Here is a 14,636-nt window from a genome sequence, read left to right as displayed (position 1 = left end):
ACCCAAAATGAATGTCAAAGTAAATCACTAATACCTTCTTTCTTGGGATCTTCAACTTCGCTACACTTGTTATAAATTTAGATATGCCTTTCATAATGCTTCTTGCAGCTCTTGTGTATCTCTCATTATTTTGCCTAATGTACTATCACCACTCTGTATTTTTAAATAACAACCTCAGCTAGAGCATTGCTAGGCTGAAGTCTGATTGATTCTTCAGTCGGTCAAGCAATTGCACTCTTGCATTTATAACTGGGGCCAGCAACCTCAAATCATGTATCCAAATCAATCCAAAGCATTTTTTAAACTGCCACCAACCTATAAACCTCCTTATACCATTTGTCAAGTCCCACTCTCAATTTCAGAATATTTGGCATAAGGATCCCTCCTAGTCCAAGGTATATGAACCTAATTCCTTCCATGCACTAACCTGAAAGGAAATTCGGACACTGCCTCTGGTTCCAAATCCCTCATGACCAGTTTTGGTTTCTTCCCTGTATGAGTATTGTCCTTTTTAGCATGAGATTTCTTTTTCTATGTTTCCTTGTATTTCCACAAATCTCTCAAATTTATAATACGTTCAACTAAATCTTAATGCAAGTTTGAAAGTCTATAGCTCCACCTCTGCTATTTCAGTTTCACATAACTTAATTCCGTAATATCTCTGTATGCTCTTTAACTTGCTTATGTCAACCCCATACTCCTTGACTAAATCCTTAGATTATTGAATTTCATCTATATTATATATATATATATATATATATATATATATGTAGTATGCACAGTAGGAGCAGAAACAGATATAGCAGAAGGCACAGCTGTTAATAAAGATGCTGCCAGTAATAGTGAAGAAAAGTCCCAAAATACAAAAAATATAGAACATCCTAGTGGTACTATTAAGTTTATGGAAACTCTTTGAAATTTTTATTTAAATCCCTAGTCCAGCTTTCCCCAAAAACATTGTAATGACATCTTCTGAATTCTGAGAGGATGTCTCTTCGCTCAAAACAAAAATAAATAAAATCTATCAGTGTATCTGTGATTCATATGCCAATTCCCCTTTCTTGATCATTAATCCACTGACTCATAATATGTCCCCAAGGTTCTTCATGCTTCTCAGCAAACACTGACACTTTCAAATTACTTCAAAATAAAAGACTTCTAACCTCCCACCCAAGGCCTTTTCAGCAATCAATCAATCAGATGGCATCTGTATAGCACAACATGTCATCCGAGTGGGTATCCCGGCGCTTGCTGCAGGTGTTTATTCGAAAAGCCAGGATTTCAGTCCCTTTCTGAAGTGGGTCAGCAAGGGAGTGGTGCAGAGGTAGAGGGCTTTGGCACTGAGGTGGGAGAAGGAGCATCCTCTGGTTCAGCAGTGGCATATCAGTAGTATCTTTGTGAGGGGGGAGGTATGCGGAGCAGAGGTTCCTGGTCGGTTGGTGGAGGTGAAGGTTGTGGTTCAGGAAGGTGGTTGGTTATGGGGGCTTTGTGGGCATGGGTCAGAAGTTTGAAGTGGTATCTCTTCTGGACCAAGGGCCAAAGGAGTCCTTCAGGTGCTGGGTGATGTGGGTTCTCTTGGGCAGGATGAGGACCAGTCTGGCAGGTGAGTTTAGTGGTAGTTCCTGTGTAGAATGTGTTGCCTTAGTCCAGTCAGCTGATGATGAGGGCCTGCACCACTGTATTTAATTTACAGGCCCTGGGCACATTAGTGCACTTTACTAGGGACTTACAAGTAAATTAAATATCCATATTGGGTATGAGCCAATGTCACCATGTTTTAGGGAGAGAGCATATGCACTTTAGCACTGATTAGCAGTGGTAAAGTGCCCAGAGTCCTAAAGCCAGCAAAAATCAGGTCAGAAAAAGAGGAGGAATGCAAAAATGTTTGAGGTGACCCTGCAGAAAAGCCATTTCCAACAGTTTCTATCTTATTGTTGAAGAGGTCAGTGAGGGCCTCGTAGAGTTCTTGTGAGGGAGGATGGAGTTCTAGATAGTCGATGGGCAGGCAAACTCTCTAACGATGGTGAAGAGTTCCTTGGTTTGGTTGGTGCTGATTTCAATCTGGTAGGTAAGGGCCTCTTTTTTTGCTGTTTTGTTCTGGCAGTGGTAGTTGTTGAGGGCTGATTTGAAGTGGCTTAGTGGGTGTGGTTCTTGCTGGTGCGCCATCTTCTCTTCAGTTGTTTGCACCTGTGTTGAGATTTGCTGAGTACAGGGGTGTACTAGCTGGCTTGTTTGGTAGTTTTGTGGGTCTTGGTTGGTTTGGCCAGGGGGACCAGGTCAACAGCGCTGTTGATCCAGTTGTTAAAGCTCTGTACTGCCTTATCCAAGTTGGTGGTGATGTTGGGCTGTGAGGTGCTGATGGTGTCTGTCCATTGCTGCTGAATGACCTTGGTCTAGCTGTGGCAGGGGGCTGTGTTGTGTCTGAGGGCTGCGGGGGCTGGCGAGGTTGAAGAGTACAATGTAGTAGGCCAATCAGGTGAGCTCCATGGTGTGGCTGTAGTTGATTCTGTTGCTGAACATGAAGATGGGGTCCAGCGTGGGTCCTACTTTGTGCATGGGGCCAGTGACCAGCTACTTGAGGGCGATGTCTAGTCTTTCCAGTAGGGTTGGTGGAGTTGATGTCAGTGGGGTCATCCAGGTGGAAGTTAAGGTCTCCCAGAAAGGCCCATATTTATGAAAAAGTAGCACATCAAAGCTGATGTGCCACTTTTTCTGTGCCCCCCTACCAGCACTTAATGCCACCATATGTGTGCAGTATTTATGATATGGCACACCAAGGCGCATGTTAGGGAACAAACAGAAGAAATTTGGACGCTAGCTTGGGGCTTTGCAGGACGCTGGTTTGCGTCAAAAATGATAAATATGGGCCCTAATTTCTCACCTGTTCACGAGCAAACATGCGTAGGGGTAGGGTGAGGGCTGTTTCCTGTGCTGGGGGGCAGCACACTTGGCTATCAGGGGTGGTGAAGACTTTGAAGCTCACAGCACTGATGGCTCTATTCACTGGCCCAGCTGGGGGGTGGGAGGTGTAACCTCCTTCCTGCCTCAGCCATTCTTTCTGATGTCTGAGTGCCCAGGCTGCCTGGCAGGAGGTCAGAACCCTGTCTTGGTGGCAGCAATTGCATGAAAAAAGCATGGTCTACTCAGCCAGAGCACAAAGAAGGGTGGCAAACAGATGGACAACCTTCAGTGCGCCACCTTGGTGCATGCCAGCCATCCCTCGACACCAGAGGGTGTTGGGGGAGAGAAATCAAGTTGTTTGACATCAAACTTAACATATCCAGGTGGTACCATAATGGAGCTAGCAGCTTGGTCTGACCAGGGCTTAAGTCCCATGCTATCTTATGGACCGGCCTGCACTTATAGTGTAAATTAATGGAAAGATGATATAGAGACATAAGACTTGTGCTTATATGTCTTCACCTTAAATATAATGCACCCTGCCTCCTGGGCTGCAGAGGCCTTCCTTAGTGGTCTCTTACATATATGTAAGGCAGTGCATGGGACTGTGCCACTCATGGTGAGGGCAGACGAACTTGAGCAGTTGGCACTGATTTGGCAGACTGTTATGACAGGTCTGCCATCAGCAATTTGGGAGGGTCCCCTAGAGTGGCACAAACATGTGCTGCGCCCTGGGGACCTCTTTACCACCTATACCCTGGGTACCCTACACCATGTAATAGGGCCTTTGAAAGGGGATAAAGTCTTGTCAATCGGGAATTCACCATGTTGACATGACAATTTAGAGAGAGTGCAGTATCAGAGTAAAAAAAACAGCATCTATGGAGCCCAAATAGGGCAAAAAGTAGAGGGGGCATCTGCAAAGAGACCAGGTTTTTTACACTAACCAATTTGAAATACCTATTCTCGAAGAATTATTGGCAGCTTATGACGCAGTCAAAATATTATATTACTTAAAACATTAGAAATAAAGACAGGTGTTGCTGGATCTGCCGTTCTCTATATCAAATACTTCATTTTGAACTAAAGCAAAGAAGCAAACATTGGCAAAGCCATAGTAATTAGCAAATCTGTTATATGTAGTACCCTAGAATTCTGAACTCTCACCCCTGTCTTCTATACTATCCATGCAACCTTTAGCAGATTTAATATGCTACAATTTGAATTGCCAGGCAAGATCCCATGTATGAGCTAGGAGTGTGGCACACAATAGAATGTGGTTTTCCCAGGTTCTATAGTTCAACCAGCATAGCATGCCACTTGTGAAGTATACTAATCTTCAGTGAAAGAGACTGACAAAGATACCTTTCCGGGTGCTCCACCCCAACTGTAAGATTGAACTCACATAGCTCTTGTTTGATAAAAAATAGACTATTGTAGATCAGTTTGACTTTCTGCTCCAGAAACAAAAATGTATAAACATCAAGGAATTCAGAACTAAGCATTAAGGCTCAATTTTAATCTAATGAGATATTACCATATTAAAAGTATTTAAGTATTTGGCGTATATTTTAATATTTGGAAAAATTGAAGTTACTGAGGAGTTCCATGCCCTTGTAGAATACCAAGGCAGAAAGCTAAGTTCCTTCATGAGGTCTTTGAGCTCCCAGGTAACTTTTTTGCAATATTCTTTTATTTGGGGTATTTTATTCCTTATATTACATAGTCACTCCATAATCCTTCTCACTAACCACATCAATTATTTAATATTTATTGTAGGCATGAGGAATAAAAATAGAATGCATACTGTGAAATACAAAAAGCAAAACTCAGTTGTTATTTTTTTCCAATAGATATTAGGTTGAGTTGCATGTATATCAAGTTTAAGCAATCCTGTGTTGAAGCATGCAGATGGTATATTGTTACTGTATTGACCTATAGTGTGGGGAAAACATATATATTTTGCCATAAATAGCTCTTTTGTGCTGAACACTTTCATTTTAGAAAAACACAGCAGAAGAAAGAAAATACAGGCCCAATGTACTTGTTTAATCTGCTGCTGCAGTTATGTGCTGTGACCTGCCTTTAGCCAGAAACAGAAACAATTTATTATAGTTGAGCAGCTATGTAATTTCTTTCATTCAAAGTCACCTGTTATAAAGAAAATAGAGACATTAAACTACAAAGGGTGCAGGTCCCCTTGTGTTATAAAAAGCGAATGACGTAAGGGTATGTCTTTGCTTAAATTACATTTGGTTGAGTAGTATTGCATTAATGCAAAAATCTACATCCTACACTGAAATCACAAGAGCATATGACATGTACTGAATTAGCGTAGATAGTACTATGGTAATCCAATGTTTAAATAACTAATGAATTGCCAAATTTGTGTATTGCCAATGAGCCGCTGTCTGTTGCCTGTTATGGTGTCATCTAAAATGTAACCATACAAGAATCCTGGGAGTCTTTTCTCTGTTCTCCAGATGCCTTGCTAATGTCTGACATACTTTATTATATTCTGCTGAGCTCTAAATAAGGAATGTAAATCGTTTCTGAAGCCTTGTTGTCTATTCCAGTTTAGTGTGAATGATATTTAGTTAATCCATTGCTCTTTACACCTGGAATTGTGAATGCTTTGTATTGCTTTTCTTAGCTTTGGAAATGCTATAAGCTTTGAAATATGGTGATCTGATAGGTTAAAATGTAGGCATGGCTGGTGGATTTATTCATGTTAGTTGCACAACTCTCCTTCTGAAAGGGTTGCCTAGAAACACTCCCACGTTTTCTTTCCGGTTTTGTGTATTTCATTCAGTGTATTACCCAAAGCATATTTTAGAGGCCCGTGGTTCAGGGCGGCACAGCAAGTGCCTTGCTGTGCCGCCTGCGCCACCCGGAAAAAGCAGAAATGTGTCACATCTACAAAATACAGCACATTTCTGCTCTCTCCCCCTGGGCTAGTGCACAAATTGTCCCTAGTCCCAATGCAGGCACTCCTGCAGCATGATGCGTTGCGGGATGATTGTTTTTGTGCAGGAAGGGACAACTTCCTGGGCAAAATCAATCACAAGAGGTGTTTTTAGGTAGGAATAAATATATTTCACTCCATTGCATCATTCTTACTCCATCCCTGAGGTGGCACAGGAATCTGAGGCATTCCAGGACTTGTAAATCTGGGAATGCATCAGATTCCTTCTGGTTCTATGGTTGTTGCATGGGAACAACCCAAGCAACACCCATGGACACCCGTTTTATGCATTGATAAGCGTGAAAGGGGTCAATATTTACAAGACCATGAAAAGCCCTCCAAGATGGCTTTGAGTGACCTTGTGAATATGGGCTGGCACACTGCGCTACCGAAGCATAAATAAATGACTCTCCCATGGTGCCACTAGGGGCTCTTAAAAGAGGCCCATCATTTTTTAGTTTCAATAATAAGTGCCTTCCCCTTATCTGACCTCACTGATGAGTGCCATTGAAAGTTTGAAAATAGAACTCTCGAGACTTGCTTTTAATTATTGCAGGTTGGATTATCACACCGAAAATCAAATTCTGACAGTACTCTAAGAGTAAACAGGGTAACAATCAATTGTTGCTACTCTACAATACTGCAAATTGTGGTGACTCCGAGAGTAGACCTGTCTACGTCTATAGCAAGAGGCAAATAACTCTACATTTGGATATATGATATAGAAAAGTCTCTGGATATTATGCAGAACATTTTAATGTAAACATAACTGGGCCTACCAGTAATTAAATTTTAAACTATGAACTAGGTAGATTTTCAAACTTTTGTATCCCAGCAAGTGTTGTACCGCTTAAACATTTGGAAGAGTAAGACTCCCCATCTCTTAAAAACACTTAATCAAAAAATTATTCTGGGATATTGTCTTAAATACCATGGTACCAAGCACCAACTGATCACATAAGACAGGGACAAAGTCACAAGTAAAGGTTGTGACCTAGTCAAGAGTTACCTTCAGACTTAAAATAAATTCTAAAGATTTCCTGGCGAAGGTAGAGTCCTCAGCAGGCCAGGCTGTAGATGAGAGGAGGTTGTCTTCAAAGGGGTGCCACTGGACAAAGTCTCAGTGAAGTTTTTGATGATAGTGAGGGGGGAAAAGCCGCATTTTCACGCCACAAAGGTAAATGTCGTAGATGGGTTGCTGGTCACAATCAAGCTTTGTGAACATTTCTACTTCCAGCTTGAATGTTTTTTCTAAAGCTTGAAGTATCCTAGCAGAATGAAACTGCAGACTGTAGCCAAAGAGGGCTCAACAAAGCTAGATACCATCATCAAGAGGCCCCGCTGAAAGGGAATTCCTGCTGTGGAGAAGAACAAAGCAGGAGCAATGGCAAAGTCAATCACGCTGGTGATGTACCTTTGACGGATTGGCTTGCAAGTAGGTCCCAGTCTCCTGTTGATTCTCAGAGGAGTTTCTGCTGGATCACTTTTTAAGTCCCAGGTTTTGGAGTTTTGGTAGGAGGAACCTACTGTAGGACTATACCAAGGGTATAGGTCCTGTGGGGGCACCACATGGGGGCTAGAACTCACTCCAGCAGGGACCAGTAGCAGCAGACAGGTAGGTTTTTGGGTCTCTGGAGTTTGTTGCGTCCCTGCAGCTCACATGGGAGGCCAGCCAGCCCTTGAAGTTAATCTGGTGGTCCTGGGTTCAAAGAGTAGATCCAGTCTTCCTTCCTCGGGCAGCAGGACAATCCTTCCAGCAGTAGGGCAGCACAACAGTCCTTGTTCTGAGTATTCCACAGGTCCAGAAGTGATCTGATTTTGGGTCTGAGAATCCCACCTTTTTCCCCAGTGTGGGCCTTTGTGTGTGAGCTATGCCTTGCCCACTCCCCTACCATTCCTGAGCTTGCCTCCTAAATGTTTGTGGTGACAAAAGACTAGCCTCAGGTTCTTTTGTGCGGGCTGCAGGCAAGATCTTTAAATTGTAATTCAGGGCTGGGAACTAATACTCCTACAGATGTCCTGCCAGGATGGCCCATCCTGTCACGTCTAACCCCCTTCTGACCCCTTGTCTGGGAGTAATACACATCCCAGCACAGAAGAATCAGCCACAGTCATGTGACCTTGTTTATTGGCCGAAAGGCACTGTAGGGTTAGGCACAGAAATGGCAACTTTCTAAAAGTGTTAATTTTAGAACTGTGACTTAAAAATCAACTCCATCTTTAGTAAGGGATTTCAATTATAACTCAAAAGAGTCCAAGAACTACTTTCCTACCTGATCCCAATCTTAAGTTACACTTTATTACATGTGATAAGGTAAACCACTGTTAGTCAATAGGTGAGATAGCTTTGCAACAGTGAAAAATGACTGTTAGGGCCAGCAAACCTTACACCCACTTGTTTTTCTTTTTAAATGCACCATTTTCTAGGAGCTGGTAGGGCCTACCTTATGGGTGACTCATAAGAAGTAAAAAATGAAGGATTAGGCCAGGCAAAAGGCTTATTTTGCCAGGTCAAGATGGCAGTTTACATTGCACTGCAGGCTCCAGTGGCAGACCTGAGACATGTTTTAAAGTGATACTTTAGTGGGTGGCAAAATGAGTGTTGCAAGCCCAGTAGTAGCATTTAATTTACATGCCCTGGTTCTGGTAGTAGTATTTTCTAAGGACCTACTAGTAAATTAAATGTGCTAGTTAGGTGCAGGCCTATTTGACCATGTTTTAACGAGAGGACACAAGCACTTAGCACTGGTTAGCTGTGGTAAAGTGGAAAGAGTGTTGCTCAAATGCAGATTTACCTTAAAGAAATGAAAGACAAGAGGCTTTTTGACAAAACAGGAACAATTGGTTAAATTAAACGCATCGGCCGGGAGAGCCAGTACAGATTTAGGGTCTAATGACTGTCTCTCAAAGTTCTGAGTTCTAAGCACCCTTTGATACAATCATTGAAGGGTTATAAAACAATTATATGCATTATTTGTGGAAAGGAATCCAGGCCTAGCCGTGGAGTAGTAAACCTGACCATCTGATAAAGTGCTCAGGTGGGTCTTGATCTTGCATGGACAGAATGCGGGCCAACAGGTAACATGTCCTAATGTCCGGCATGAGGAACACATGATCACTACATGTTGTGTGTATGTTGTGTGTTGTTTGGCTGAGTGTTTCTAACTTCATGTGGCAGCTAACTTTTATGGTGTTTTGGGAATGCACACCCCTCCAGCCAAATGTGTTTTATTGAGGGCCAATCTCCTACGACTATTGTGGTGTTGCTGCCTATCTAAATGACTGATCTGGATTTTCCCTGCTTGAGCACTTGTCCACGTGCTATGTGTCATCCCACCTAAAAAGGCATTATTTGTTTGCCACAAAACCATGTATACTAATGTTTGTAGATTGGGTTTTGTATCAAAAAGCATGGGTGATAGCATGGGAGTGCCCAAGTACCATCGAAGCAACACCCCCTTTAGGTAAGTAAGTTCCTTACCAAACAAAGCAAATACCAATTTGCATTGGTCTGTAAATCCTAATAAAGGATTTGTGTCCGGTTTGCAGTACAAAAGTAATGCCAACCCATCAAAAGCTTTGTGAATCTTGGCCTAAGACTTTTTCCTAACAACAATATAATGTCAAGTTTTAAGATAGTTGATTGCAGAATGGTCAATGATGTCTTGATAAATGGTTTTAAGATTCTATATTTAACTATTTCATTTTGAAATGTGAAATTGAACTCTGTGTATGATTGTACAGAGGTTTATAAAAACATTTGACGTAAAATGAATTAAATGATTATATTAATTGTTTTAACCTGTCAAAATGTTTTCTTACATTTGGTCTCCACTGTCTGAGCTTTTCAGACGTTTTTTGGTTTACCAGTTTCACAAAGTGTAAAGCTGGCAAAGAGTTTTTCATTAAAACAGGAAAAGAAGCAGGGCCGCTAAAACTTTACCACTGCAATTCGTGTTTGTGAGCATGCAGCTCATCAGCAGCTTAATGACCATCAGATTCTAGTGCACATATAGTCCATTCTCCATGGCCAGACGTCATAGGGTGGGATGATCCATAGTAGGGAATAGAAAAACTTATCAGTTAAATGGAAGAGATTGTGTTTCTCTAGTGCCACTCTTGACTCATGGCATCCCTCGGTTACAGCTGTGAAAATAATTACTTGCTGTTCACTTCTTGTAACACCATCCAGGGCTCCACAAACTCAAGTGCAGGTGCACAGATAGAAGCAGTCACTGCCAGTCACGAATCCTTCTGAAAAAAGGGAATTACTTCCCATAGTGGCCCCAGGCACAATTGATACAACAGACACAATAGGCATAGCAAAAGCTAGAACTCCCATGGAAGAACTTGTTACTACAGCAGATACAGACGTAGAAGATCTGGAGGAGCTTGAGCTCAGGACTACTGCAATTTTGGCCCTACCTGTCCAGCGGTACGAGGAATCTGAAGTTGATCTAGAACAGAAACCAACTGAAGAAGTTCCACTTATATTAGCAGCCAGTAAGCAGTGACTTCAATGCAATTCTTGCATAGGCCTGGATCTAAATCTAGAGTTGGAAAGGAAAGAGGAGAAATTGAGGGCATTGCATGATCTGGCATATTAATTCTCCAGCTGTATGGGGAAATTCTAATTCTATATTAGTAAGCATCTGTGCATTAGTAAGCATCCCGATAGACTGACTGGCACACCCATTCGAAGGGATCAGAATCTTAATGTCTATCCTGCCAATCCGAGCATTACAGTGCCTACTCACCAACAGTTGATTAGCAGTTCTTTGATTCCTACGATAAAACTGGTGGACCTTTGGCCCTCTCTGCTGAATACCATTCAATCTACGGCATCTGCTTTAACATATCGCTCTGACAAATTAGATGCTCAAGTAGTTATTCTCGGCTCCCTAGCTGCCCTCATTACAGGTATCAACAGGAAGCTGGACACCCTGAATTGGCAGTTTAAGGGTGCACAATTGGCTGGACAGCATGCCTGCAAGACCACTGGGCACCTGCTCATGCTCCCCAATCATAAATAAATTGGCCACTCTGCCATAAGCCATGGAAAGCTTGCTAACTTACTTGAGGGCCCTGCTTTCATCTTCAACTCCCCCAGTCGGAGAGTGTGCCACTTATCACACCAGTAAAGTCACTAATTTGCAAGGTGCATTAGTCTTCATTAGTCTTCATAAAAACACTACCCAACTTGAGTGCCTGTACCTAGTGCCTGCGTCAGGAATGGATCACCACAGGGTCAACAGTTGCCCTCATGTAAAGACCAACGTAGACCGTTGTGTGATCAATTCATGTTGCAGGCACTAGGCCTACTCACACAAGTGAGGTACAATTTTTATTGAGAGACTTTGGGGAATGCTGGGTGGAAGGAAATTTGTGGCTCCTCTCAGATTCCAGAACTTTCTATCACTGAAATGTAAGGGAAAAGTGTTTATTTTTGCCAAATATTGAAGTTTGCAAAGGATTCTGGTTAACAGGACCTGGTAAGAGCCCTACAACTCACCCAATCTGGATTCCACTAGGTGTCTAGTTTTAAAAAATGCACAGGTTTGGTAGGTTTTCTTAGGTGCCCACTGAGCTAGAGGGCAAAATCCACAGCTAGGCACTTTGCAAAAAACAGCTCTGTTTTCTTTCGGAAAATGTGATGTGTCAATGTTGTGTTGTGGGGCATTTCCTGTTGCGGGCACTAGGCCTAACCACACAAGTGAGGTATCATTTTTATCAGGAGATTTGGGTGAATGCTGGGTGGAAGGAAATTTGTGGGTCCTCTCAGATTCCAGAACTTTCTGTCACCGAAATGTGAGGAAAAAGTGTTTTGGTTTTTTTGCCAAATATTGAGGTTTGCAAGGACTTCTGGGTAACATAACCTGATGAGAGGCCCACAAGTCACCCTATGTTGGATTCCCCTAGGTGTCTAGTTTTTAAAAATGTACAGGTTTGGTAGGTTTCCTTAGGTACCAGTTGAGCTTGAGGCCAAAATCCACAGCTAGGCACTTTCCAAAAAGCACGTCAGTTTTCAATGTAAAAATGTGATGTGTCCATGTTGCGTTTCCTGTTGCGAGCATTAGGCGTACCCACGGAAGTGAGGTACCATTTTTATCGGGAGACTTGGGGAACACAGAATAGCAGAATAAGTGCTAATACACCTTGGGGCATATTTATACTCTGTTTGCGCCGGAATTGCGTTGTTTGTTTTTACGCAATTCCGACGCAAAACTAACTCCATATTTATACTTTGGCGTTAGACCCGTCTAGCGCCAAAGATCATGGAGTTTGCGTCATTTTTTAGCGTGGACATCTACCTTGCGTTAATGATATGCAAGGTAGGCGTTCCCGTCTAAAAAATGACTCAGAGGCATGTGCGCCGTATTTACACTCCCGGGCAAAAATGACGCCCGGGAGTGGGCGGGTCCAAAAAAATGACGTCCAGCCGTTTTAGTGTCATTTTTTAACGCCTGGTCAGGGCAGGCGTTAAGGGACCTGTGGGCTCGGAAGGAGCCCAGAGGTGCCCTCCCATGCCCCCAGGGACACCCCCTGCCACCCTTGCCCACCCCAGGAGGACACCCAAGGATGGAGGGACCCATCCCAGGGAACTTAAGGTAAGTTCAGGTAAGTCTTTCTTTAATTATTTTTTTTGTGGCATAGGGGGGCCTGATTTGTGCCCCCCTACATGCCACTATGCCCAATGACCATGCCCAGGGCACAGAAGTCCCCTGGGCATGGCCATTGGGCAAGGGGGCATGACTCCTGTCTTAGCTAAGACAGGAGTCATTTCAATGGGGGTTGGGAGTTAAAAAAAATGGCGCTAATCGGGTTGAGGTGAAAATTTTGCCTCAGTCTGACTTGCCCCATTTTTTGGCGCCCAAGCTCCATTTTCCCCTACGCCGGCGCTGCCTGGTGTAAGTCATTTTTTTTGATGCACACCAGGCAGCTCCGCCGGCTAACGCCATTCCATAAATACGGCGGCCGCATGGCGCTTTGGAATGGCGTTAGCCGGCGTTAAATTTTTTGACGCACAACTACGTTGGCGCAGTTGTGCGCCAAAAAGTATAAATACGGCCCCTTGTCTTTCTCTGCATTTTTTCCTTCCAAATATAAGCCAGTGTGTAAGAAAGACGTCTATTTGAAAAATGCCCTGTAGTTTACATGCTAGTATGGGCACCCTGGAAATCAGAGATGTACAAATAACCACTGCTCGTCAACAACGTATCTTTTGCCCATTTTGGAAATACAAAGGTTTTCTTGATACCTATTTTTCACTCTTTATATTTCAGCAAATTAATTGGTGTATACCCGGTATAGTATGAAAACCCATTGCAAGGTGCAGCTCATTTATTGGCTCTGGGTACCTAGGGATCTTGATGAACCTACAAGCCCTATATATTGCCACAACCAGAAGAGCCCAGCAGACGTAACAGTATATTGCTTTTAAAAATCTGACATTGCAAGAAAAAGTTACAGAGTAAAACATGGAGAAAAATGGCTGTTTTTTCAGCTAAATTTAGATTTTATTTTTATTTCAGCTGTTATTTTCTATAGGAAAACCTTGTAGGATCTACACAAATGAGCCCTTATTGAATTCAGAATTTGTCTAATTTTCAGAAATGTTTAGCTGTCTGGGATCCAGCATTGGTTTCACACCCATTCCTGTCACTAACTGAAAGGAGGCTGAAAGCACAAAAATTAGTAAAAGTGGTGTATGTCCCAGTAAAATGCCAAAATTGTGTATAAAAAATGTAGTTTCTGATTCAAGTCTGCCTGTTCCTGAAAGCTGGGAGGATGGTGATTTTAGCATTGCAAACCCTTTGTTGATGCCATTTTCTGGAAAGAAACCACAAGCCTTCTTCGGCAGCCTTTTTTTCCAATCTATTTGAAAAAAATGAAATGTTTGCTGTATTTTGGCTAATTTCTTGGTCTCCTCCAGGGGAACCCACAAACTCTGGGTACCTTTAATATCCCTAGGATGTTGGAAAAAAAGGATGCACACTTGGCATGGACAGGTTATGTGGACAAAAAGTTATGAGGGCAAACTACCCCAAATAGCCAAAAGAGAGTTCAGCACGGGCGGTAAGGCCCAGCAGCTAAAGGGTTAAGATGTTCTCCACCTCACCCAATGACACATTCACAAATTACATATATAAAGTCTGACCTTCTGATGTGGTTACTGCACTATGTGAACATCACACTTCTATATGAATGTTTACTGTGCATTTCCTTCAATTAGTGGTACTGTAACTTCAAAGAAAGCGATCACCTCATCAGACAAAAATAACAGACACACAACAAACAAAAAACAAAATAAACAGAACACACAAAAAAGAAACTGTATTTTAAATAAAGAAGGGACTTAATTATGGGGTTCATGTTTGCTTGCACAGATTTTAGGAAATGGTGATGCCAGCATTAAAGCACTGAAGCGGCTCCTTTTCACTTTTTTCAATTTTATTAAATTATGTAAAATCGTTTAGCTAGCTGGCATCATACATGCATATTCCTATTCTGCCTTTTGCTTGTGTTGTACTGAAGTCTCATCAATCAGCATTTTGAGAAGGTGTCAAAACTAATCCTCCCTTTTATTTCTTTTTCAAACCAGGCCTTTATCCATGGTGCATCGAGTCTGGTAATTAAGGTAGCCATGGATTATGCATCACAGATTGCACACATATCCCACTGTAAATGGGCACTGACATGAATCAGCAGAGATGCTTAACCTTGTCAACACCTTTCAAACGCAACAGTAATAGAGCCTAATTTCCCTCAG

This window comes from Pleurodeles waltl, chromosome 2_2 (genome assembly GCF_031143425.1).
Source record: "Pleurodeles waltl isolate 20211129_DDA chromosome 2_2, aPleWal1.hap1.20221129, whole genome shotgun sequence".
Lineage (NCBI taxonomy): Eukaryota > Metazoa > Chordata > Amphibia > Caudata > Salamandridae > Pleurodeles > Pleurodeles waltl.
Note: the sequence above shows the minus strand (reverse complement) of the source record.